The sequence below is a fragment of the Peromyscus maniculatus genome, chromosome 22, assembly GCF_049852395.1.
Source record: "Peromyscus maniculatus bairdii isolate BWxNUB_F1_BW_parent chromosome 22, HU_Pman_BW_mat_3.1, whole genome shotgun sequence".
NCBI classification, from domain to species: domain Eukaryota; kingdom Metazoa; phylum Chordata; class Mammalia; order Rodentia; family Cricetidae; genus Peromyscus; species Peromyscus maniculatus.
The window spans coordinates 49477288-49502185 of record NC_134873.1 but is presented as its reverse complement, the minus strand read 5'-3'; the positions used below and the strand labels follow the sequence as shown (position 1 = coordinate 49502185).

At 44.6% G+C, this 24898-nt stretch overlaps 1 long non-coding RNA gene across 1 annotated transcript in view; it reads right to left on the bottom strand.

Moving 5' to 3' along the window:
• Nucleotides 1-24898, bottom strand: part of LOC143270059 (uncharacterized) — a 61769-nt gene that overhangs the window by 28036 nt on the left and 8835 nt on the right. The window contains exon 3 of the long non-coding RNA XR_013046934.1: nucleotides 2284-2367. This is a non-coding gene — a long non-coding RNA (uncharacterized LOC143270059). The remainder of the gene's footprint in view (nucleotides 1-2283; nucleotides 2368-24898) is intronic.

The following is a 24898-nucleotide window of genomic DNA, read 5'->3' as shown; positions in this document are numbered from 1 at the left end:
GTGCATGTGTAGGGGGGAGTGTACATGCATGCATTCATGCGGAAGCCAGTGGGTCCCTCAGCTATTCTCCAGAGCAGGGTCACCTTGGTTTTTCAGATAGCTTCTCACTTGCCTCGAACTTTCCAAGTAGGCTAGGCTGTCTAGCCTGCAAGCCCCAGGGTCCACCTGTCCCCCAGAGCTGAGATTACAAACTGGTCCACCATGGCCTGCTCTTTTCTTTTTTCTTTTTTTCTTTTTCTTTTTCTTTTCTTTCTTTTTTTTTCCATCTGGGTTCTAGGGTTCAAACTAAGGTCCTTGCACTTACAAGTCAAGTATTTTACCAAGAGAACTCCCACCCCAGTTCTACACAAAACTGTTTTAATCATCCGGCTCTTTCAGTGCTGGGGCCAATTTATTCTTAACTGTCATTCTCATTAAATAATTCAACGTAAGTAAAGTGTGTGGCTGTTTATGGTGATCATAATTGTGTTAAGATCATAGTCATAGTCATAATGGAAAACATTCACTGAACAGTGCATAGGTGTCGGGGTGTAGCTCAGTGATGTGTGCAAAGCCTTGAGTTCAATATCCAGTAACACCCTCACAGAAAGAAAAGCAAAGGGGAAGGAAGGGAGGGAGGGAGGGAGGGAGGGAGGGAGGGAGGGAGGGAGGGAGGAAGGAAGGAAGGAAGGAAGGAAGGAAGGAAGGAAGGAAGGAAGGAAGGAAGGAAGATAAGAAGGGAAAAAATTGTTGGTCTGGAGAGATAGCTCATCGATTAAGAGCATTTGCTGTTCTTGCAAAGGACTGAAGTTTGGTTCTAACCACCATCATAGGTGTCTTCTCAACTGCCTATGACTCCAGTTCCCCGAGATCCAGTGCCCTCTTTCTGGCCTCTCCTCCACGGGCAGCTGCACACACAGAGACATACACCCACAAACATCTATAAATAATAAAACAAATCTGTGGGGGAGTAGGCCTGGCTATGTGTAAAGGACCTTCGCCAGACTCTGGGATTTCAGAGACAGCATTAGCCTCAGGGTCAGGATGAGAGTGTGGGTGAAGGCCCGATATCGGTCGTGGAGACGTGTTACACTTGGAAACTTGGGCAGACTGTCCGTGTAAAATAAACAAGGTGGAGAAACCTGTACAAACTGACAGCAAAAGAAACAAAAAAAAATCTCAATTAAGAGATTAAAGGCATCAAAAGAAACTTCAGGAAATCAGATGAGAAGGGACTCTTAGGAACCAGAAAATCCAAATCTACACCTGTTGATGTTATTAGGAGATCTGACCATGGTGACAGAGCCCTCCCCAATGGGATGAGTGCCCTTATAACAGACAGCCCAGGGAAGTGCCTCTCCCACCCTGTGAGGACATAGCAAAAATGCACCATCTTCTAAACCAAAGAGTAAACACCAGATCTGACGGTGCCTTGATCTTGACCTTCCCACACCCCAGAACCAGGAGTAATAAATGTCTGCCGCTCATAAGTCACCACCCAGCCTGTGGTGTTTTATTAGAGCAGCCGGAGTCGATGCCGCCCAACATGGCGCCGTCTCCTTTGTGGAGACAGGAGGAGCCTGCAGTACTAACGTCGAGCATCACCATGGAGCCCAGAGGTGAATCTTGACAGTTAACTTGGTTGGGTTCAGAATAACCATGGAAACAAATCTCTGGATGTGTTGTGAAGGAGTTTCTAGATTGGATTAATTATGGTAGGACGACCCATCCTGAATGTGGGTGGGGCCATTTTCTAGGTAGTGTCTAAGAATGAATACAAATTAGAAAGAACATTGAATCCTCTCTCTCTCTCTCTCTCTCTCTCTCTCTCTCTCTCTCTCTCTCTCTCTCTCTCTCTCTCCTTCCTAACAATGGATGCCCCATGACCCACTGCCTCAAGTTAATGTATACCATCCCACGGGAAGCCACGCCAGCTGACAGAGAGAGATACGGTGCTGCAGATACAGCTCAGGGGTAGGGTATATGATGAGCATGCAGGAGGCCTCTGTTCAAACCGGAGCACCAGGAAGAGTGGGATTGTGGAAGTGGACAAGCTGAGATCCTCACCATCACACAGCTCCTGCCAGAGACGTGGGGCACACACATGTGACCAGAGGCTCAACAATGAGGCGCCAGCCCTCTCTCTGCCACCTGAGAGACGAAGGCACTCTCAGAAAGATGAACAAATAGAATTCTCTTCTGATTATTGGTTGAGGCCATTAAAAAAAAATCAATGAAGACAAAGAGAGTCAGAACTGCACGGTGAGAATTTAGTTTGGGGTGAGGCTTCCTGTTTTTACTCACTGGCTGTCTGGAGTCCCACAGTCTTTCCAATCCTATTTTCTCAGGGTGATATTCACTGAAGATAATGTGAGGTCGCTCCGGTTTCTAAAAGCAAAGAGACACAAAATGATATATTTACCTTACTTTTAAGTGACCCTGATATTGATAATCCAAACAAACAGATAAATCACTGGGAAATTCTCGACTTTATAAAATGTCTCGCCACAAGGTGGCCTTGAAAACCTAACTCCCTGAGTAACATCTTCAGCAGAATGTGACTTTCAGAGAAGAGGATTTATATGCAGGAGCTGCTCTGTAAAGTCGGGTAGCCTTGTAGCTGCTCCAAAATCATAAATAAAATAAGCAGTCATCCTTCACCAGCATTATTCAATTGAGAGATCTGGACGAGCAAGCTAAACCACAAACACGCTCCCTTGTCACTGGCTGCATCATTAGCCTGAAGCTGCCCACCTCTCTGTGTGGTGACAGAAGCTGTCCTGGAGAAAAAAGAATAAGATAGCACGTACCCCTGTGATCATTTCTTTAGCCCACTGAACATCCGTGAAGGCCAGCTGTCTACACATCCTACTTCCACGGCTGTGAGAAGTCACACCCTGGCATGATTTCCAAGAAAGTTCTAGAATAAAGTATTTAGAGGCTCATCTGTGAACACTTACAAACTAAAGGAAATAAATCAGTCAACATGAGGTTGCTAAGAAAAAATACACATGGTATATGACTTTTTTTTTTCAGTTACCATTTTAGTACTGGTGAGAAATTCCATAGATGAAGCCCTAATTTGACTCAAGTCATTAAGTCTTCATAGATGCAGAGAGGGGAACATGGTTTCAGTGAAAAGGTGGTTACATGGATTTGTGGGTTTTTTTTTTTTTGATTGGCTATCGTAAATGGTGGTGAATGGACTCATGTGAACCTTGAAGCCGGGGTCTAGTAGAGTACCTCAGACTCAATGTCTGCGTTAAGGATTTGGGAAAACCTACTGCTAGAAGTATGCTGTGGATTACATAATCTATATTAGATAGCAGAATCTGGATTCAAGCATGTTCAATATGACATAAGAGAAAAGAAAAACACAGGGCATACATATAAAACACGTAGTACCTATAAAATATAAGGCATACATATAAAACTTGTGCATTAAGGCTGGAAAGATAGTTGGGTGGTTAAGAGCACTTGCCAAGCCCATGTTTGGTTCCCAGCACCCTCATCTGGCATGTCACAACTATCTGTAACTCCAGGGCCAGAGGATCCAATGCCCTCTCCTGGCCTCCATGGGCACCTACATGCCTGTGCACATACCCACACACAGGCATACACACATCAATAAAAATAAATCATACATTTAAAAAACTTAGATTTGTAATTACATTTGTATTTATTTATTATTGTGTGTGCAGGCACACGTGAGTGTCACAGAGTATTGTGGAGATCACGGCACAGGGTAAAGGAAGCAGTTCTCTCCCTTCACCACGTGTGTCAAGTCAGGTTACCAACAGCAGGCAGCAAGTGTTTTCACCAACTGAGCCGCCTCACTAGCCTGAAGTCCAAGACTTCACATAAAGACAAAATCTGGCTTGACGGAAAATCCATGTCAGTCATCTAGGTGTTTTGATTGGCCCCAAGTTTGACACATACCCTTGACAAAATATACACCTTAAAAAGGAGCACCTTCAAGTCAAGAGATTCTTGGCAGTTAACATCTGTTTTGCTCTTTGGTTATCAGAGTTTTTTTTTTTAATCCCCTTTATAGCCCTCTGAATTTTTACAGATTCTCTATAATGAGCATATGTTATTTTAATGAACACAAAATACTATTCTTAGTATTTGAAAATATTTGAATGACTGTCTTCTGGAAGTTGGAGCATTTTGTGTAATTTTAAAGGCTGGAACTAGAAAAAAATGCCTTAGTGTTACAAGAAAAAACTTTAGGATAAAGATTGAGCTTAAAGGATGTGAATTCTGTGCCTGGAAGTATTTGCATGGTCATTGGCTATCAACAGAAGTGTTATAGCATGGCAAAGAGGGTGTCTTCATTAGGATTTTCACTACTGTGAAGAGACATCATGGCTAAGACAACTCTTATAAAGAAATCATTTAATTGAGGTGGCTCACTTATAGTTTCAGAGGTTCAGTCCATTATCATCACGACAGGGAACATGGCAGTGTGTAGGCAACATGGTGCTGGAGCAGCTGAGAGTTCTATATCTTGCAGGCAACAGGAAGTTGACTGATACACTGGGTGGTATCCTGAGCATAGGAAACCTCAAAGCCCACCCCCACAGTGACACACTTCCTCCAACAAGGCCATACCCACTCCAACAAAGCCACACCTCCTAATAGTGTCAGTCCTTATGAGATTATGAGGGCCAATTACATTCAAACTACCACATTCCACTCTTTGGCCCCCCATAAGCTTGTAACAATATCATAATTCAAAAAGCCTTTAGTCTAACTTTAAAACTTCCCATACTCTATCACAGCCTCAACAGTGTTTAAAAGTCCAAAGTTCAAAATCTCTTCTGAGATTCATATAATCTCTTAACTGTAATCCACTATAAAATCAAAATCATAAAGCAGATCACATACTTCCAACATATAATCACACAGGATATATATCACCACTCCAAAACACAGGGAAGGGAACATAGTGAGAAAATACTGGACCAAAGCAAGACCAAAAACCAGCTAGACAAACTCCAAACTCTGCATCTCCATTCCTGATGTCAAAGTGCTCTTCAGATCTCCAACTCTGTTCAGCTTTGTTGACTGCAACACATTTCTTTCTCTTGGGCTGGTTCCACTCCCTGTTAGCAGCTCTCCTGGGCAAGTATCCCATGATTCTGGCATCTCTAACATCTTAGGTTCTCCAAGGCAATCCAGGCTTCAACTTCACAGCTTCATGTAATGGCCTCTCTATTAGGCCTCCATTCAAGGACAACCCTGACACATGCCTAGCCACAGTGGCTTTATTCCATAACACCTTTCTTCTATCATTAACTCTATATCCAGAGCCACATGGTCAAAGATGCCAAGTTCTGCTGCTAACTGTGACTGGAACATGGCTCCCTTGTTCAATTACATCTTCACCAGCTTTCTGTTTTCCTTCACTGCCTAAGCTTGGCTGTCCTTGAACTTGCTCTGTAGACCAGGCTGACCTCAAACTCACCAGCCTCTGCCTTCCCAGTGCTGGTATTAAAGGTGTGCCCCACCCCACCCAGCTCTAAGCTTTTCTTTAATTCCTTTTCACAAGTTGGCAATTCAGTTGGGTGGAATCTTGCCCTGAGGTCACCACTCCCTATATACCACTTCTTAATCCACGTATCTCCTTGAACACAGGATTTAGCTCTATCCCATTTCTTGGTGCTCTTTTTCTCCTCAAAATTTACATTTTGTAATTTACCCTGCTCATCTTGCTTCTTTACATTATAAATCTTCATTATAGTTACCACTAATATCCACACAACAGAGAATACTCTAGGCTGTTTGGAGATTTCCTCTACCACCAGAATTAATCCAAAACTCTTCACTTTAGCCTTGGGCAGACTCTTCATACAAGGGCAAAAGGCCACCACTCCCTTCAATAAAATATCACAAAAAACAATCTCTAGGCAACATACTAAAATTCTTCTCCTCTGAAACCTCTTGAGTGAATCCCCCATAGTTAAAATAACTATTAGCACCACTGTTTTCCATGTTCCTACTTGTTGGTTGTTTTTTTCCTCTTTGACTCTTTACTCTTTGGGGGGCTCTCCACCTGTGGAAGGGCCCCAAAACAGCTTGACCACACAGCTGCCATGACAGGCTTAGAGGCCCAGACACAGCTTCTGTGACAGGCTTACTGGCAGATAACACCCAGACCCAGGAAAAGCCATAAGCTGACACCACCCAGGGATCCACCCAGGGAAGTACCTAACATCCCAAACATTCCAACCATTAGATAAGGTGACCAGATGTCTCTGAATCTAGCACACACACATATTTTTTTTTTCAGATACCCCTAGACAAATGTCAGCCAATCAGGGTCCTGAACCCTGGAAATCCCCTCACCCCAACCACTGCTATGATAAAAACTCTACCCTGCTTGGGCTCAGGGCTCTCTGCTCTCATCACTGCATTGGACAGACAGAGAGACCAAGCACCAGAGCTTGAAAATAAAGGCTCTTTGCTTTTACATATAGGTTTTGGTCTCTGTGGTAGTCTTTTGGGGATCCACACAATCTGAGCATAATACCATACAGCTTCCAAATAAATCACACAGAGTCTTATTCTTTCTTATGAATGTCTGGCCTTAGCTTGGCTTGTTTCTTGCCAGCTTTTCTTAACTTAAATGATCCCATCTACTCTTTGCCTCTGGGCTTTTACATTTTTTATTTCTGTATATCTTTCTTTACTTCTTACTCCATGGTTTGCTGTGTAGTTGGGTGGTTGGCCCCTGGAGTCCTCCTCCTCATCCTGCTCTTTGATCTCTCTCCCAGATTTCTCCTTCTATTTATTCTCTCTTCCTGCCAGTCCTGCCTATCCTTTCTCCTGCCTTGCTATTGACCATTTAGCTCTTTATTTAGACAATTCAAGTGTTTCAGACAGGCACAGTAATATAGCTTCACAGAGATAAATAAATGCAACATAAAAAATGCAACACGTCTTTGCATCATTAAACAAATGTTCAACAGCACAAACAAATGTAACATATCTTAAAATAATATTCTACATCACCTACTAGTATAGCCCATTAAGCAGTGCTTATAGCATTCTACAACTTTCCAAACCCAAAATACCAAAGTCCGAATTCCTCCAAACAAACATGTAGTCAGACCTATCACAGCAATACCTCAGTCCCTGGTAACAACTTCTGTCATAGTTAGGGTTTTCATTGCTGTGAAGAGACACCATGGCCACAACAACTCTTATAAGGAAAACATTTAATTGGGGTGGCTCATTTACAGTTTCAGAGGTTCAGTCCATTATCATCATGATGGGGAGCATGGCGGTGTGCAGGCAGACGTGGTGCTGGAGCAGCTGAGAGTGCTACATCTTGCAGGCAACAGGAAGTCGACTAATACACTGGGTGTTATTGTGAGCATAGGAAACCTCAAAGCCCACCCCCACAGTGACACATTTCCTCTAACAAGGCCAATCTCCTAATAGTGTCATTCCCTATGAGATTATGGAGGCTGATTATATCCAAACTACCACAGGGATGAAATCAAATGTTTCTTCCCCCTTCCATAAGTCTCTCCATTATTTCACCACTTAGGAGAATGAGCATGATGGTATTTGTCCATGTGTTTGCTAACATCTAAGTAGGGTCACTCATGTCAAATACTAAGAAAATAATTCACCTATGATCAACAAATTGTTGGAAGGGAAATGCTAGGACTTGAACCCAGGGCCTCATACATTCTAGAGAAGCATTCGGCCACTGAGCTACACCTCTAGAATTAATAAGCACTGTTAGCTAGAAGAGTTTCCCCTTAGGACCAATGAGAAGACTCTTTGTGTAAAGGGGCTTGTCACCAAGCCTATCAGTCTGGATTTGATCCCTGGTACCCGTATGGTAGAAGAAGAGAACCAACTTGCATGGGTTGTTCTCTGACGTGTGTGTGTGTGTGTGTGTGTGTGTGTGTGTGTGTGTGTGTGTGTGTACATACACACACAAAATATGTAAATAAATAAATCCCCACCCCCAGCCCCCAGCATTTGGAAACAGACCCTCAGTGGATGCCTGAAACCACAAACAGAACCAGACCCTGGAACTAACTGTCTATATTGCCCTGCGGCTGTAACATTTGCAGGTTGTGGTACAACTGAGAATTAGCACAATGTCCCCCTTGCCCATGGCTTCATGGAGAGAAGATTTTGGCTTACCACGGTTCTTAGCAACTTCAGTGTACCTCCTCCCATTACTTTCTATAGGGCTCTTTTACCTTTTTGCTTAAAGGAAGCCCGTTCCAGCTTCCCTTCGGCAGATCTGAATTGCCAGCGCTCTTCCCCTTTGGAGCCTTTATTAAGTAAAATAGAGGTTACATGAGTGCTTGTACAAGACAGCTCACTGAGTGACTAACGAAGGGGTAAGATATACAGCGTGGATAGGATGGACGGGAATGATTGACTTCCGAGGGGATTTCCAAAGCCTGTGCTCATCCATCGACTCCTGATAATAACAAAATTATTGCAGGAGCGAGAAATATATTACAAAGAAGGAAAAGCCCAGAGACTACTTAGAATCTCATAGGTTTCATTACTTATGATAAGAATAATAGGAAGCAGTCCCAGCGGTGGAACCGAGTATGTAAATCTAGCTATAACATGAAGTCCTGGCTCCTGGACAAAGGACAGGGTATTAATAGAATAGATGCAAAAAGAGACAGAGCTAGGTAGATGAATTAGTCAGCAAAGTGCCCACCACAGGAGTATGAGGACTTGAATGCAGATCTGACAAAAAACCTCTGGCTTCCAGGTGTACATATACAGACATGCAAGCACACTCACACACATACAAAAAATAAAAAATAAAAAGAGGTAGAGAAATTGCAAAAAACAAAAGTCTGTATTCCTTTTCACTCATTCATCCACACAACAACCTCATTCGCTGATCACTTGCTGTATACCAGGCCAACTCTCTATAAAATATGCCAACTCTAGGCATAGAAACCCAGGTACAGCCTTTACCCCCATGGAGCCTACACTCTGTGGCAAGTAGATTATAACCAACTAATTATACCAATAAGATTACAGCTGTACTCAGCCCGTGAGGGAGACCTGTCCAGAGTCATGAGGTAGAGATTTGCTCTGCTCAAAGATGTTAAGACAAATAGCTCTGAATAAGACACAACAGAACTAAGACTGTAAGAAGGGTGGAGTTTACCACCACGTCTTGTGGTAGCACTCGGTCAAACAGGAACATGAAGAAATGTGGAAAAAGCTCCAGGGTGTGGTAGGTCCTGACTATAGGGGACTTGAGATGCCTGGCAGCCCTCCAGGTAGAGATTTAAGGGACAACATCAGTTATGTGGGGCTAAAGCTCAGCGGAGAGTCTTAAGTTGGGGAAACACACATGAAAGGCTTGACTAGGTGAGAAGAGCATCTTCAACCCTACCTTGATGGTTTTGATTTTATTTAGCCAGGAAGAATCAGTAAAAGCAAGCCGGGGGAGACAGCTCAATCCATAAGACGCTTGCCTCGCAAGCACCAGGACCTGAGTTTTATCCCTAGAGCCCATGTCAAAAAAAAAAAAAAAATTGCTGAGCACAGTGGTATGCAATCAGACATTTCTTTCCCATCCACCTGTTCCCAAATAATTGACTCAGAGACTTGATATTACTTATAAATGCTTGCCTGGTAGCTCAGGCTTGTTACTAGCTGACTCTCACACTTAAATTAACCCATATTTCTATTGATGCTTTGCGATGTGGTGGCACCTTTATTAGCATGGTACATTCATCTCCTGCTCCCTCTGCATCTGGCTGGTGACTCTCTCCTTTCTCCACCCTTCTTCCTCCCATCATTTTCTCTGCGTCAGGCTCTCTCGCCCCAGTCTCTTCTTGCCCTGCTATCGGCCAATCAGGTTTTTTTTTTAATTAACAATAAGCGTAATCCACAGCAGTGGGGTGATTTTATAGGGTTTATGCTAGTTTGAGGGGATGGTTGTGTTGGGATAGAGTGGTCTCTACTCACACCAGGCCATTCCCAGAGGGGATCAGAGTGTGCTTGCACAGGGGAGAGCACTCAGTACAGTGATAAGGGCTAAAAGAACAGAGAGCCAGGGAGGGCACTGCCTTTTAACCAATGACGTGAGGCAGACAGACTTGCCTTGGTCATCACATACACTGAGAGCTCCACGGATGAAATGAATGTGGAGTAGCTGAAATTAAAGTCTCCATGTCAGCCTCCGGGCTTCAAGTTCCAAGCAAGATGTCTATGAAAAGTTGTTAAGACACTGTGGAAGAAATTCCAGGTCAGGTGTCTCTGAACTAGGATCCTGGCCCCCAAACTGAAATCACAGGGGTTCCTGTGGGTACAAGGGTTCATGGTTCTCATCTGAGCTGAAATCCAGACCATTTTTTTGTGTCATGTTTCTTTAAGCCAAATGATTCTCCTGCCCTGTGGTGCTTTGTAAACGAGGAGTCTAAGTGGCTGCCCTGACCATGACTCATCTCAACCAGCATGGGAGAATGTGAAGGCCATTCTCCAAGTTTCCATATCTTGGAATACCTCACAGCAGGAAACCATCCTCTGAGGGACAGTGTCCTCGGACACCCACCTACTCCAAGCTTTTGTGAAGTCACAGCAGGGAAGGAAATCTACTTCTTTCGGAGCATCTGCTGGTGCTGGGCTCTGTGTAGGTGGCTTCTGCAGACATTGTATTCCTCAGTCCTGGTCATGTGCCATAGCTGCAGGACTTGAGCCTCTACCCGGGTAGGAGAAATGTATCCTGCTGTTTTGCTGAGAGCTCCAGACTCTCCGGTATAAAGTCCAGGCAATCAAGCCTGTCTAGCCCACCATGAGGTGACTGTTGGGGTGTACAGCCCACCATGAGGTGACTGTTGGGGTGTACAACAGGATGTGTCTTTGCCCACCTCTTCACTTCTGTTATCAACCCAATAGCAGGTGAGAGTTTGCATTATAATCTGTTCAGTTTTCCTTTTTCCTAAATTGTACTTCAGACAAGGATTGGTGGCCTTTGCCTAATTGCATCATAATATGCAAATGAGCTCTGCTAATTTAAAGGGAATGGCGAGAGGGTTTACTGAGTCTTTTCCAACAATCTCGTGTATTATTCTCCTTCACGCCAACATCACCAACTCTCAATCTTCATCCTTGGATGAGAATGTCCTACATAGGTTCAGATATTTGGCTATTTGGTCCCAAGTTGGTGACATTGTTTGGGGAGGTTTAGGAGGTGCAGCCTTGATGGAGGAAATACGTCACTGGAGAAGGGCTTTCAAAGTAAAAACCTCACCTTCTCAGTTCATTAAGAACAAGAACCGCAACACTTTGAAAACTCATACTATAGTGTGAAGGGCTGAATGAGGGCTGGAGAAACATTTCAGTAGTTAAAAGCCCTTACTGTTCTTCCAGAAGACCAGACTTAGGTTCCTCGAGTCCAGATAGGGTGGCTCATAACTACCTGTAACTCTAGTTCCAAGGGATCGGATACATTCTCTGGCCCCCTTGAGAACCTGCATATACAGGCACATACTCACACATAGACATATACACCCATTGTAACACGAATTGCTAAACGGTCTTATTAATAAAAAACCCAGAGCCAAATATGGGGGGTGAAAGCTGAAAGATCAGAGAAACAGAACAAGCCCGCCACTTTCTTACCTCTATGAAATCCTCAGCCTCAAGAGAGAGACTTCCTGTTTACTCACACCTTATATACCTTTCTGTGCCCTGCCATCTTCCTTCCTTCCTAGTGCTGGGATAAAAGGCATGTGCCACCACACCTGGATCTGTTCCCAGTGTGGACTTGAACTCACAGGGATCTAGACGGAACTCTGCCTCCCAAATGCTAGGATTAAAGGTGTGTGCTACCATTGCCTGGCCTATGTGTTTAATATAGTGGCTGGCTTTGACCTCTGATCCCCAAGCTACATATATACACAATATATCACCACAACCCATGCAATTTTTTTTTTTATTTTTAAGAAATGTTGAATGACAATGAGAACTAATGATAGCCTTTCTGCCTGGGGAGAATGCAGACTTTTCTGAGGTGAGTGAAATCACCTGCAGATTGCATTTAGTCAACGAAGTGAGTCAACATCCACACAATTGTGCTCTTTGTACAAGTGATGCCTCTTAGTCGGCTTTGAAGACATGCCTGACATCGAAGCCTGTTTCTCAAGCAGAGGCCTGGAAAGTATTTTTGCCCTTTAACAGACATATACCATTGCCTGACTCCCTGGAATAATCCTTAGTGCAGAAGTCATGGGGAGAGGGCTGGAGAGATGGCTCAGAGGTTAAGAACATTGACTGCTCTTCCAGAGGTCCTGAGTTCAGTTCCCAGCAACCACATGGTGGCTCACAACCATCTGTAATGAGATCTGGCGCCCTCTTCTGGCCTGCAGACATACATGTAGGCAGAACATTGTATGCAAAAAAAAAAGTCATGGGGAGAAAAGAGTGGATATAAACTTACCCTATGTTTAATCCAGTCCTGTGGTGAGCATGTGCCCATGTGTGCTATGCCTAAGGCGTAGAGTAAACACGGAAAGAGCAGGGTGAACAAGACAGAAGAGCTCACAGCACTCACACAATGACAGCACTAACATGTGAAGGGCACCATGACAGAACATGGCCCAAGCCTTACCGTAGAGCCTCCGAAGGCAGAGACGGGACCTTCCTTTGGAAGTTCACACTTCACACAAGAGTTAAGGAAGTGAACCTGGACCAAAAAAAGACATATCTAAGTTTCACACTCAGGTATCATTTCTGCACAATTCTACCAGTAAGTGACCAACTTCCTAGGGGAAAAAAATGTATTATTAACAGAAATAACATTGGAAGAGCTTAGGAGCTGAAGAATTGGCTGGATCACTATGCATGAGATTTTTAAATTGACTTTGAGATGTTTTAATTGGCTTTTACAGATTTGTATTTTCTTTGCAGAATAATAGTTAAACTTTTCTGGCTTTCAGATGGTTAATCGAGGTATTAAAAAAATGAAGAAATGGTTCAATTTTTATGAAAAATTCTAGCCTGGAGACTACTGCTTCTGTACATCCTTTAGCTGTAGCTTCACTTTTTAAACCATATGTGGTAGAGCTTGGCTAAGATCGTTTAGTTGGTAGTAGTATAGCAATGTTACTTTTCTTAGTTTTGAAAATCATCCTGTAGTTATATACATACCAAGATTAAGAGACTCGAAGCAGGCATATAGGGGGTGTGGTACGCACAGCAAGATATTTCTGTACTCATTTTGCAAGTTTTCAAAGGAAAAATTTAAAATTAGTTCAGAGTAAGAAGTAAATAAATATACGTTCATAGATACAAGTTGGCTTGATATTTAAGTTTTTAGGAGTTCAGCAATACTTGGAGAAGTGTGTTCTGCAAACTCTTCATTCCCAATCAATGACAGCCAAGCTAAATACAGAAACTTCAAAGTACAATTTGACATTGCCACAGTATTTAAGCACATGAGAATTTCATGTATATATATAAATGCATATTTAAATATATATAATATATATTATATATATAATGTGTTTTGATCATCTTCCCCAACTTCTATCCCTGACGCCTCTGTGATCCCGACTTCATGACCTCTTTTCTTCTCTCTTTGTTTTATAACTCACTGAGCCCAGTTCATGCTGCCCAGATGTTCATGGATGTGGAGTCATCCACAGGACTGTGGTTGGCCTACCAAGGACCATATCCTTCAAGAAAATCGATTCTTCCTCCTTCAGAAGCCATCGACTGTCGATAGCACCTCAGCTGGGGGTTGTGGGGAAGTTCATGAACCCTTCCCCACGCCATGCTGGAACACTGACTGTCTGGATCTTGTACAGGCAACCAACGCTGCTGTAGGTTCACGAGCAAGCGTAGCAATCCCGCCATGGGCAGAAGACACTGTGTCTTTTCTGTTCTCCCCAACTTCTGGCTCTTATGTTCTTCCCACTCCTTCTTCTGTGATGGTCTCTGAGCCTTGGAGGACAAAGGGGATGAGATGAACCTATCTGTAGAAATTTGTTTTTACTGCATATTTTTTAAAGCCTGCCATAGAGATCTCTAGGGAATCAAATGAATGGATTTGTTTGCATATAGGTAGATGGATGATGGATGGATGGATGGATGGATGGATGGATGGATGGATGGATGGGGAGAGAGAGAGAGACAAGTGGATAGATAGGTAGATATATATTTATTGTGTGTGTGCATGTTTGTGAGTGTACGTGTGTGTGTGTGTGTGTGTGTGTGTGTGTGTGTGTGTGTGTGTGTGTTTGCATGCATCACAGTGCATGTGTGGGAAGTCAAAAGGAGAACTTAGAGGAATCGATTCTCTTCTTTCACCCTATGAGTTCCAAGGATCCAACTCAGGCTGTCCGGCCTACCAAATGATTTTACCCACTGAGAAAGCTCACCCAGGCCTAACAAATGATTTTACCCACTGAGAAAGCTCACCCAGGCCTAACAAATGATTTTACCCACTGAGAAAGCTCACCCAGGCCTAACAAATGATTTTACCCACTGAAATAGCTCACCAGCCCCACCTCATTATTTAAGACAGAATCTCTCAATAAGTCTAGACGAGTTGCAACTGAACGCACCAGGCTTTGCGGACTCCCCATGGGAGGCCTTACCTTTTCGGAGGAGGGTTGTGGGAGGAGGGATGAGGGAGAGCGGGAGGAGGGATGAGAGGGGCATCTGTGGTTGGTATGTAAAATGAATAAAAAACCTTTCTTAATAAAAATAAATAAATTAAAACAAAAAAATCTAGACGAGTTGTCCAGCAAACTTCAGGGAGTCACCCACCTCTACCTCCTCAGGCTGGGATTATAGGCACATGGGCTGTACCCCACTCTTCACACGGGTCTTGAGGACCTGAACTCAGGTCTCATAGCTGCACAGCGAGCACTGTCAGCTGAGCCATCTCTCCAGCCCTAGACACTTATTTCAAAAGAGTTGGTGCAGGCGATGGAGGAGCCCATGTGATAGAGTAGAGTCAGCAGGATGAGAATTGTGAAAGGACACAGAGTCCAAAGTCAGTCTCCCAGAAGAATTCCTCCTTGCTCAGAGTCAATCTTCAGTCTATTGAGAACTTTAGGTAACTGGACCAGCCCACCATCCATGTTAGGGAAGACAACCTACATTACTCAAAGCCTACTGATGTAAATGTTTTTGTTCTTGTTTTTTTTAGATTTACTTATTATGTATACAGTGTTCTGTCTACATGCATGCCTGCATGCCAGAAGAGGGCATCAGACCTCATTCTAGATGGTTGGGAGCCACCATGTGGTTGCTGGGAATTGAACTCAGGAACTCTGGAAGAGCAACCTGGGCTCTTAACCTCTGAGCCATCTCTCCAGCCCTGATGTAAATGTTCATGTCATTAAAAATAACCCTCGCAGAAACACTCAAAATAATATTTTATCTGATATCTGATTAGCAGCAGCCAGACAGGTTGACACATAGAATTAGCCGTTATATAGTCCGTGACAGCTTAGAATTCAGAAGGCTTCCAGTGGAGATAGCTTAAGAATTATTGCATAAGACAACCTTTAACAGTCTGTCAAACAGTTGCATTAATGAAGAATGTTCAAACCTAGCACAATGACACACACTTGTAAACACAGCACTTTGAAGCTGGAGGCAAGAGGATCATGAGTTTAAGGCCACCCTCTACTATATGGTGAGTGAGAGGTCAGCCTGACCACCTGAGATCCTGTCTCCCAGCTCATCCCACCCCATAAAAAAGTTTGGACCCTGAGGGAAAACTCTTAAGTTTTAAGTTTTGTTTGCACACACAAAGGGGAAAAGTCATAAAGAACACTTATTTTATTAGAGTGCTGGAGCCTTCAGGGGAGGGGCAATATTGCTGCTAATGGGGAGACTAGATCTCTCCACAATTTTATTCTGACCGATGAGCCTAAGGCATGGAATCCATCTTTGCTCACTGCATCCAATTCCTATTGATCTAATCCAGAATTCACAAATTTTTTAATATCCCCATCATTTTAATATCTCTATAATTTTTTTTTCCCCACACAGCCCCTCAACCACAAAAAGCAACTAACTGGAGATTAAATCAGTGTGTAGGTCCCCATGACCGAGCTGCTTGCAAAAATAACATAATGAAAATAAGAAATAAAATATATTCAATTCGCTTTGGAAATGAATTACTTAGGAAAAGATGTCATTGGGCCGAGAGGCAGTGTTTGCAGCTTTCCTAACACTGGGTCCTGTCCTTAACCTGCTCCACCACCCCCACTTTTTCCCAAGAGTATATTGTCTTCTATTTCAAAAACTTACAAAAAAAAATTTTTTTTTGGCTTTTCGAAACAGGGTTTCTCTGTGTAGTTTTGCGCCTTTCCTGGAACTCACTCTGTAGCCCAGGCTGGCCTTGAACTCACAGAGATCCACCTGCCTCTGCCTCCCGAGTGCTGGGACTAAAGGCGTGCGCCACCACCGCCCGGCAAAAACTTACAAAAAATATTTTTAAATTTTGTTGTTGTTGTTGTTGTTGGTGGTGGTGGTGGTGATGGTGTGTGTGTGTGTGTGTGTGTGTGTGTGTGTGTGTGTGTGTGTGTGTGTGTGTATGTGTGTGTGTTTACATGCATACAAAGGTCAGAGAACAGCTCTGGGGAAACAGTTCTCTCCTTCCACCTTTATGCAGTCTCTGGGATCAAACTCCAGTCCTCAGTCTTGGCAGTAAACGCCTTTATCACTGAGCCAGCTTGCTGGCCCCAAATTAAATCTTACAGGCTTTTTGTTGTTGTTGTTGTTTTAAGCATGAAAAAAATAATAAAATAAAATAAAGGGGCATGGTTTCTAAAAGGAATTTTGAAATACTGTGTGTCAATCAGGAGCCAGACATCTTCCCCAACCCTAGAATCGGTCTGGTCTGGTCCTGCATACTTGCACTGTACCAACAGCTGCTGAGCACCTTGGCCTCCCAGGTAAGACACCTGAGCAGGCAAGGTAGCACAACCTGATGTTGACCCTGTGACTCACCTTGAGCAGAAGTTCACTTGGTGTCACACAGATGTCAACAATCACTGTTTCCCCAGATGTTGAAAATATGTTGTGGTACCCCTGTGAGCCGACTGGGTGTCCTGGGGGCATGGCCCAATTTGCAGATGAGGACTCCATTCTTGTACTGCTAAGGCTGTTTTCTTGTTTGTAAACCCCCAGCATCTGATGAAAATGTCTGGCAATGATCCTGTGTAAGCCTACAATTAAGCAAAATATAGCCCTGGCCATTATGGTATAGTTCTAACTCCTCATAAATCATATCTTCCTACAGTGGTTGGAATGAAAATGGCCCTCCTAGGCCCAGAGGGAGTGGCAACTATTGGGAGGTGTGGCCTTGTGGGAGTGGGTGTGGCCTTGTAGGGGAAGTGTGTCACCGGGGGAGGGCTTTGAGGTTTCAGAAGATCACCCAGGCCCGATGTCATTTCTATCTTCCTGCTGCCTGTGGACCCAGATGTAGAACTCTCAGCTTCTCTCCAGCACCATGTCTGCCTGCATGCCGCCATGCTCCTGCCATGATGACAATGGACTGAACCTCTGAACAGTAAGCCAGCCCCAATTAAATGTTTTCCTTTTTAAGAGCTGCTGTGGCCATGGTATCTCTCCACAGCAATAGAAACACTAAGACACTTCCCTTCTCAGTCTGTGAACACAGAAGATTAGAACCTCAATGGCCACCCATCCCAAATAAGGACCAAGAGCACATGACAGATTCTTTGTCTCTGTTATAAATCAAGACAGTCACAACCGTATTAACTATGCCAGGTTTTTTTTTTGTTTGTTTTTTTGTTTTTTTTTGGTTTTTTTTTTTTGGTTTTTCGAGACAGGGTTTCTCTGTATAGCTTTGCGCCTTTCCTGGAACTCGCTTGGTAGCCCAGGCTGGCCTCGAACTCACAGAGATCCGCCTGCCTCTGCCTCCCGAGTGCTGGGATTAAAGGCGTGCGCCACCACCGCCCGGCTAACTATGCCAGTTTTTAAGGGATAACTAAGGCCGGAAGCAATACAAAAATAGGTTAAATTTGGAGTCACTAATGGTTAACCAGTCTCAACCGCACGTTAACATAATCTGGATTTTTCTGTCCAACCGTATTTATTTCTCTTTCCCTGTGTTGAGGATCATGTTAAGTGACTCTGACAGCACAGTTAGTTTGTGGTGTTTTTTGTTTTGTTTCATTGGGGAAGTCGTCTTAAACATAGCCTGCAATCAAAATCCTTGTTTTGTTTTGTTTTGCTTTGTTTTGTTTTGTTTTTTCTTTGGGATCCGTACCTTCTCTTCTCAGTCACCATTGTCAACATCAGAATGCAAACTATTTACCTCGCTTGGCCGAAGCCAACCCTTGGGGAGATGACTTCTGCCCATTATGCCTAGTTTTTGTCCTGGCTCCTTGACTATAGGCAAAGGAAACAAAGTGTTTGCCCCCAGCCACCTTGGGAGCTCTCCAAGCTTTTAGTGCGCTCTTTAGCCACACGCAGTTGACACGACCTGTACTGACATTAAGCTCCTATCTTGTAACAGAGCCCCTATTCCCTTTCCAAGAATAAATCCAAACTTATCAGAACATATTTTTAAAACCTCTCTCATAACACACAACACAATCTGCAATAGTGGCGCAGAGCAGCTTTGCACGCCAGGACAGGTGCCTCCTGCCAGAAGGGTGGTGCCGTCTTGGGTTCCATTCTCAACAGACTTCCGTGGACTGTCTCCCTTCTTCCTCACAGGGGCTTATCTATAAGTCAGATGTCAACAGATGCACTGGACGCTTTATCCTTCCATCTGTCTGGCATTTCAAAAATGCTGAGAGTTAAGCACATTTTTCAGGAAACCTGCTTTCTGATTGCCTGGGGACAGAAGGGTGATGGGGTCCTTAGCGGGATCCCTGTTTGGAGCCGATATCCCACAGGCCACCTCCCGGTGTCTAGACTCTTAGCTGGCTCCTAGCTTTCAGTGGCGAGATTGATGAATAGAGTTCCCTAAAAATTAAAACCCTGGGAAAAGCACAGGCCCGGGAGTCAGAACCGAGCAGCTGAATGATGGTCTCTTCCGGAAGTCAGAGTGGGCGCTTTTTCTCGCCCTGCTCCTGGGGATAAAAGTGAAGTCTAAACTTCCTTACAACGCTGACTAATTCCCCATCAGGAGGGCCTCCAGCCTTTTGCAGAGCTAATTACGGGAGTGGTAAATGAAGGGTCTCTGGAAGTGAGAGCTGTCGGGAGAGGGAAGAGGGGGAAAGGAAAAAGCAAATCCCCAAGCCTTAGTGGCTTGCCAAACAGGAGGGGTTTTTCAGAGGCTGTGAGATAGGCTAGCCCACCCCCAGGCCTCCTTCAGACACGTTTTTTTCTTCCTCCCTGACTCATCGGGTTTCTTCAGGAACGCCTGGTGAGAAAGGATTATGAGGCAGGCGAGGGAGCCAGCCCCTTTTTTGGCAGCACAGACACACTCCGATTTCAGATGCGGCAGATCTCCGAGAACAGACTCCGTGTGCTGGCGTTCTAGGCTGGAGTCCAGCAGCAGTTCAGCGCTTGAAGTACATCAGATGGATCGCCCTGTCAGCCAGAGAGACTCGAGGACTTTCCTGGGGCTACACCTCTCCAGAAGTTTGAAGATGTGGCGACAGGTTTGCCTTCGGAGACGTGCGAATGTCACCAGCTGGGAGTGGCAGATGCCAAGAGCCTGTCGGGAAAACAGATCTCCATCTGGCCCTGGCCTAGGCTTCCTGGGACACAGATTAGAATGGGTTGAAACAAAGCAGCGGAAGCCCGAGTTTAGATTTCGCACACATTGTTCCGGTCTTGGGGTCATTTCCTGCCTTTAGAATTCATTTCCTTTCCAGGTCCACAAAAGCTTGATGAAGGGCAAGAAAGAAGTTGTTGGGGGTTGCCATTGCTTGGGTCCACACAGGAGCAGCCCTGCCTCTACCCCAAGGTCTACACCACTCGCTCTCGGTGCTCCTGTCTGTTCACACTGAGCCAGGATGGAGGAAGCCCCAGGAAAACATAAACTAGAGAAGGGAGCCATCCCCAGACTGAGTCCGATGAACTCGCTTGTTCCTCGAAAACAGACTGGGAGGTGGGCAAAATACTGGGGTTTCATCGAGGGGCTCCCTTCACCCACACTCCCTTGAAGGACGTAGCCCCACACATACACACCCCGAAAACTGGAGGTTTAAAGTAAGGGCCACAGCCTGCTTCCTGACCTTCCTGAGTCCCCACCAGCAGGCCAGCCAGGTACACAGGACAGTGAGGTTTGCGACACAATGACTTGCTTTGTCGTGTCCCGCTCGGTTTTGTTTCACATTTTGTTCCAACAAGGATTTCAGGCAGCAATAATAGCTTTTCTGGCAGCATTTTTTTAGGCTGGTTTTGAGCCCTTTGAAGTTGATGGAATCCTTACTGGAAAATATTTCTGCGGCTCTCACCGTGCCCCGAACACATTGCAATTCTGCTGTGCCCCGCCTACCTTCACCACCACCACCACCACCACCACCACCACCACCACCACCACCACCTACAACACAATCCAGGGTGGACCTTTTGGCTCCAAAGATGACAGGAGCCAGACTAAACTCAATGCAGATCTAATGCCCCTTTCATTTTTCTGAAATCTAACCTGTACAGCACTTGTCAGGATGAACCTGTGTGTTCAAACACTCTGTCTCAATGGGCTGTAAGCTCCCACGTAAACCACGGGCTGTTATGCCACATCCATGCAGCTGAACGAAGCAACTTAGCAGGAAGCCCCTTCCTTGGTGACCAGATTCTATTATAGTGCCACCAATGCCCACAAGCAGAATCTGTTATTTCCCCACAGTTTAAACAGTCTGTGCTCAAGGCCACTCAGGGGTTGGTGGTAAGTGAGGGTTTTCTGCCTGGGTCCATCTGTGTCATTCAGGAATCGACACAGCTGACTTTCTGAATAGCTCCATCTCAGGAGGTATTCAGAGAGATGGCCTCCCATGACCTTTGTGATTGTCCCTGTGAACTTTAGGATGTTCCGGAAGAAGTCAGTAACTAGGGGGAAAAAATAGTTCTGTATCAAGTCGGTCTGGTTTGGAGATCCGCCCTAATAGACCTGGAGGGTATGAAGCCTACCCAGAAAAAAACAGTGCGTGTGGATTCTCAAAGCGAGTCCTCAGAAATCAAGAGCAGAATGCTGGTTTCTAGAGACTGAGGAAAGCAAGGGGGGCGGGGGATTGGTCAGTGGGTAGTGGGTATCCACTAGACAGGAAATAAGCTCTGAGGCTCCATTGCTCAGTCAGGTGCTTATGTGTCTATGAAGATACACTGTGTAATCCCCCAAAAAGCTAAGGAAAATTGATTTTAAATGCTTGAGGAAAAAGAAATGCTAAATTCTTATGGAGAAAGACTTGCCTACCCTGATTTGAACATTACATAATAAGTATTTACAGTGAAACATCACATGGTATCCATAAATATGTACAAGTTTTATTAAATTTTTTTAATTAAAATTTTTTTTAATTTCCTTTTAAAAACAAGTCTACCAGACTCCTAGCTTCCCCCTGGCTTCCCCCTGAGAGAGTTCTTGCAGACATGAACATCAGATTCCTAGGGCTGGGGGCATTTGTAAACTATTGTTTTTGAACTTTAGGGAGTATAAATGGGACCCCAGCAGCAGACACTGATGTAAGTTAGCCTGTGGCTTTGGATAACTGTGCTGTAAGTCATAGGTTCACATGACATCCACACAGATGAAGTAGTAACAGCTGAACATGACACCATGGTTCGGGGCCAGGCTTTGGCACTTGGTGAGACCTTGAAGAGACAAACCATTTCCCAATACTGACAACCTCAGGACTAACCAAAGATTTTCAAAAACCCAGCACAAACCAGGGTTCCAAATCATAGCCCCAAACTACAAAATACTAGAGACAGTCCAAGGCATCAGAAGGACCAAGGCTTCCCTAGTGTGCCCTAAACACGCATTGAAGTTGTCCAGTGCAGAAACCCAAGGCCTAGGACCCCTACGAATCCAAGGTCAGGGGGTCCAAGAACTGCAATAGTGACAGCATCTTTCTTTGCTCATAGCTGTTTCCAAGTAAGAAAAATAGAAAAGAAGGTGAGAAGGGGGGAGTCCTGGGTTCTATAAGGAAGCAGGCTGTGCAAGTCAAAGAGAACAAGCCAGTAAGCAGCACTCCTCCATGGCCTCTGCATCAGCTCCTGCCTCCAGGTTCCTGCCCTGCTTGAGTTCCTGCCCTGACTGCCTTGGAGATGAACAGTGATGTGGGGGTGTAAGCCAAACAAACCCCTTTCTCCTCCCCAAGCTGCTTGGGTCACGGTGTTTCATCACAGCAGTGACAGCCTTAGCTAGGACAACTCCCAAGTCTGAACCATTGTGCTATCACTTTTCCTGGCACCAGGAGGACTTTCTTAACTCAAGGCTACTCCAGCCACTGACTCAGGATCAAGGTATCCCCGGCAGTTTCTATAGACTGAGAATTCTCAAATGTACAAGAGACATTTTTGCTCGCGTTGATTTAAACACACATGGACCGGTAGACCTTAAGACACTCTACTCAGAGGAGACATTCATGAAGCTTGGGTCAACTAGCGCCTTTCCACCAGATTTCCCCCATCTCCCTCCCCCTACCCCTTCCCAAACTCAACTTCCTAATAATAGTGCTTATCCTGGGGTGCTGAGCGCCCCCTAGTGGGAGGAATGAACATAGAGGACGGACCACTTGGATGGCGTTTTCAGTAACCTGTCCACCCCCAACTTCCTGCCCCTCAGCTGATTTCGCCTTCCAGCCTCCTCGTGGTTCTTAGAATGATTCATTCTTCCCACGATGATTGGACCTTTTGCCTCATAAAGCACTCTCTGTCTTTTCAGATATAATGAACTAAAATTAAGCAGAAGGCAGCCCGGAGCTGCAGGAAAAACTCCCTATGGTGAGAGCTTGCAACCCTACCATAGCCCTATAAGGCAAGCTGAGGGAGCCCTGGCTGCCCAGGGCAGAACAATAGAGGATAAGTTAGAAAGATATTTTTGGAAGTTTGGAGAATGAGGAGTGGCCGTTTCCCAGATTAATATTAAATGCCCTGCCATACCAGACCTCTGCTAAGGCCAGATGAATGCCCAACATCTACCCATTTGCTATAAACATGTGAAACCTATCCCAGTGAGAGAGCACCCATTTTCAGGCACACTGTGTACAGATGTAGGGCATTCTGAACATTTGAGTAGTTCTCTCCACTCTTTAAGGCCACCATCATGGGCCTCTATGACAGATGAGCCTTAATATGTGGCAGTCGATAAAGCATTTAAATTACCTGGAGTACATACACTCACTAAGCACCGAGAGCTTATGAGTTTTTATCATATGCACACATCTAACTTAGTCCCTTATTCAAACAAAGGTCTTAAAAAAAAAATGAGAGAGAAGAGGAAGGGGGTGTCCGGAAGCGAAGCTCAATAGTACAATGCTGGCCCAACATATCCAAGGCCTTGTTTTAATCTCATCATTGGAAAGGGGCGTTTGGGGAGTCAGGGAGCGTTACCGTGTTTGCAAGGCATGCATTAAGAATTCCTTTGAGCACGTACAGCCTTTAGTCAGTTATTTTCCTTATTAAATGTGAGTCATGGTTTTTGATTTTTCATTGTGTACATTTTATTCATCACAGTACTGTGTTACATAAAGTCATTTTCAAGCAAGTGTACATTTATTTAACAGCATGCTCCCGCTACAGCCCCTTTCTCAGCCCTTCCCCTTCCTGGTAGTTTTCCCTTTTATGCCTAGATAGTTTTATTTCAACTTTCCATGCTATAGACACATGAGATTTTCTGTATCAAATGTAGGACTGACAAAGGAGAGAAAATACAGTATTTGTCTTTCTGACACTGACTGAATTTGCTGGATATAATGTATCTCCAAATGTATCCATTTCCCGGCAAACAAGGTAACTTTGTTCTTCTTTGTGGGTGAAATACATGTCACTTAGTATATATATGCATTTTCTGTATCCATTCTTCTGTTGTTGGACATCTGGGTTAGTTCTGTAAATTAGCTATTGTGAACAGTGGTACATTAACCCTGATGCACAAGTATCTTTCATAGTCCTTTCTTAAATTCTATCTCTGATAACTTGCTCTGGGCAAAGCTCAGCCAGTCTCATCCCACTGGCCCACGGCCTGTCCCTGGGGTACACGACAGTCACGTAGCACACACCTCCGTGAACAGCTCTGTGGCTGTGCTTTCAATTGCTCCTAAATTTGGGTCATCAGTAGCCATCTGATAAATCCCCTGAAACTTGGCCCACAATGTGGCCAGCTCCACTACACAATGGCTCCCATCTGATCTTTAGCTTGGTGGCTTGGACACTCTAATCCACAAAGGCTTTCAATGTTGAGCCTTTTCTGTTTCTCTTTGAGGACCATTCGACGCTCCTCATATTTCTGACAACCAAGAACTTTGGAAGAATTTCTGCCCTGGGGCGCTCTCATTTTTTGTGTGTGTCCAGATTGGCCTCCTTCCAAACTCGCCAGGGGCATCACAGAATGAAGCTGTCTGTGGAAGGCTGCTGGACAAATTGGACACAAGTTCACTGGACATCTGATAGAAAGAAAGGGCGAAATGGTCCAAGCTCGGTCAGCCTCTCAAGCTTGACAGCAAAAGAACTGGAATTTCTTCTTGCATAATGTGAGCTTGAATTAAAGACTTTTTTCAGTCTGCAGGGCCTTTGACCTTTACTCTGAATGGAACAGTCACTGGGCAGGGCCAGGCTCTGGCTTGGAAGGGAGGACACATTGATTTTAAGGCCTGTTCCTTCTCCAACATAAGAAGACAAAACACTCTGTTGACTTAGATGAGCCGTTCTGTCAGGGTATAGGAAGTTCTAAGTAGCATTAACTGGCCCTGCTTTTGTGAGGAAGGGTGGTGATGTATGTTTATAAGGATATATGAGAAGG